The sequence below is a fragment of the Pyrus communis genome, chromosome 17 (assembly GCF_041283825.1).
Source record: "Pyrus communis isolate YQ-2024b chromosome 17, ASM4128382v1, whole genome shotgun sequence".
Lineage (NCBI taxonomy): Eukaryota > Viridiplantae > Streptophyta > Magnoliopsida > Rosales > Rosaceae > Pyrus > Pyrus communis.
Window position 1 is genome coordinate 5,280,822 of NC_142581.1, and position 2,695 is coordinate 5,283,516.

Here is a 2,695-nt window from a genome sequence, read left to right on the forward strand (position 1 = left end):
GCTCTTCCCATTGACCACGAGCTTGAGCGTACTTTACGCAATTTGAAACAAACGCGCGGGCAGCGAGCTAAGTCCAAACCAAAAATGGCTGACGAAATAGTTAATCCTAGAGTCCCAATGCAGGATAAGTTCCAGCCTAAGAACATCGAATTTCCATCTTGTATTGCCTTCCAACCTAATGTTGAAGAGAACATGCATCTATCACCACAGTTGCTTAGCATGGTTCCCCATTTTAGTGGCAGAGCAGATGAAGATCCTCATCTTCACCTGACAGATTTCTTTGATCTTTGCAGAACACAAGGCATTCAAGGCCTTACTCCCGAGCAAATTAGGTTAATTTTGTTTCCGTTTTCATTGAAATCTAATGCTAAATTGTGGTATAATTCTTTGGAACCAAGATCAATTCAATCATAGGAGCAGTTGGCAACCAAGTTCTTGAAAGAGTTTTTTCCTGCCGAAAAACCAAGCAACTGAAAGGGGAGATTGAGCTTTTCCAACAAAAGGATGGCGATTTATTCTTTGAAGCTTGGAAGGACTTTAAGAACAAGCTTCTTAAGTGTCCAACTCATAACATGCCCAAAGATGATCAGGCACAAGCTTTTTGTAAGGGTTTAAATGATACTAATAAAACTATTGTTGATTCAGCTTGCAATGGGATCCTGCTGAAAAAAAGTGATGAAGAAGCCAATGAAATGTTCGAAAAGTTGAGTGAGAATTCACAACAATTCTCAATGAGAGGAAGAAGCACCACAAGGAGACAAGGAGTTTATGAAATTAATACCAATGATGGTGTGCACGCAAAGATGGCAGCCATGAATACAAAGATTGACATGCTTGTTAAAGCCATATCTTCCCTTAGCGGCAAACAAGCTTTAAGAACTGAGGTATATGCTATTTGTTCTCATTCTGATCATACAACTGAAACATGTCTTATGTCTTCTTTTACAAATCAGGAGCATGCAAATTATGTGGGACAAGGAAATTACCATCCAAAGAACAATCCATTCTCCAATACATACAATCAAGGATGGAGAAATCACCCCAGTCTTGCATGGAGAAATGGGCAGAATATTCAGAATCCACCAGAGCAACAAATGAATTACCCACAAGGGAGCAACTTTCAAGCTCAATCAAAAGTGCAACAACAGACTCAAAAACAAAAGAAGCTAGCTTTTGAGAGCACTGTACTTCAGCTTTTGCAACAGCAACAACAAACAAGTAGCCAACAAGGTCAAGCTATTCAAAAAGCACAGATGGGTCAAATAGCTAAAGAATTGAGTGAAAGAAAGAAAGTAGAGTTCCCATCACAAACTATACCTAACCCTAGAGGTTAAGATGAGCTTAAAGCCATTACAGTCCTGAGGAGCGGTAAAGTTGTTGACAACAAAGTGGGAGTAGACGATAAAGAACCAGAGTCTGAAGTTGTGGGTGCATCACCAACAAAAGCAATGGCTTCCAAGAAGGTAAGTGAGAAGGAGAAGGTGATATTGCCACTTGCCACCCTTCCCTCAAAGGTTAGTCAAGCAAAAGAAAGAACAACACTTACTTGATATTTTTGAAACTCTTTGGAAAGTAGAAATCAATATTCCTTTATTTGATGCTATTAAGCAGATTCCATCTTATGCTAAATTTTTAAAGGATTGTTGTACTCACAAAAGAAAGTTTTAGGAACATGAGAAAGTTGCATTAACTGAAGAAGTAAGGCAATTTTGTTGAGAAAGTTACCTCCTAAACTAAAAGATCCAGGGAGTTTTACTATACCTTGCACTATTGGAAATTATCATTTTGATAAATCTTTTTGTGGTTTGGGTGCAAGTGTTAATCTAATGCCTTTCTCCATTTTTAAAAATTTAGGTTTAAGGGATTTGAAGCTAACATCGGTTTCTTTGCAACTTGTAGATCGATCAATCAAACACCCAAGAGGAACTATTGAGGATGTTTTAATCCGGGTTGACAAATTAATTCTCCCTACTGATTTCTTGATTTTAGATATGGAGGAAGATAGGGAAGTTCCAATCATATTGGGTCATCCATTCTTGGCCACTGCACATACATTGATTGATGTTGAGAAAGGCACTCTTACTATGCGCGTTGGCGATGAGGCAACTGAATTTAAAGTATTTGGAGCAAGTCAAGATCTACAAGTGACTAGTAAATGTTACATGATTGACTTTGTTTATGAAGATTTGTTCTCTCTTCTTATTGAGTCTTCCAAAAGGCCTTCTAGCAACCACTGGTTGGCTAATGAAGGAAAATCAAGTTCAATCGTCAAAGATGAAGGGTGGTGGAACAAGAGATTCGTGAAAAAGAATAAAATTGATTTTTTCCCCCATTTTAATGATCCGCCATCTTCAACTTAATTCGAAGATGGAGAGCTTGCTGGTTTAATTCTTATGGAGATTAATGATTACATCTATCCAGCTAAGTCTCTCTACTTTCTCTTTTACTTTTGTTTTCATTTAATTTGTTTTGTTAGGTTGTTAAATTGTTCTTTCTTTTCCCTATTATTTGTTTGTCCATTCTAAACGCTAATTTATCTCACAACATTGAGGACAATGTCGATTTTAAGTTTGGGGGAAGGGAAAACAATTCGAACTTGGTTTTTATATTTTCGTTTTATTTAGAGTAAAAAACAAAACAAAAATTAAAAATAAATAAATAAATAAAAGAAATTGTTTTGACTCGCTTTCCGAAC

The 2,695-nt window shown here is 36.9% G+C and overlaps 1 pseudogene; it reads left to right on the plus strand.

Annotated features, from left to right (window-relative positions):
* The first annotated feature begins 1,448 nt into the window (after positions 1-1,448).
* On the plus strand, positions 1,449-2,443 carry LOC148689309 (uncharacterized; annotated as a pseudogene).
* The last annotated feature ends 252 nt before the right edge of the window (positions 2,444-2,695 follow it).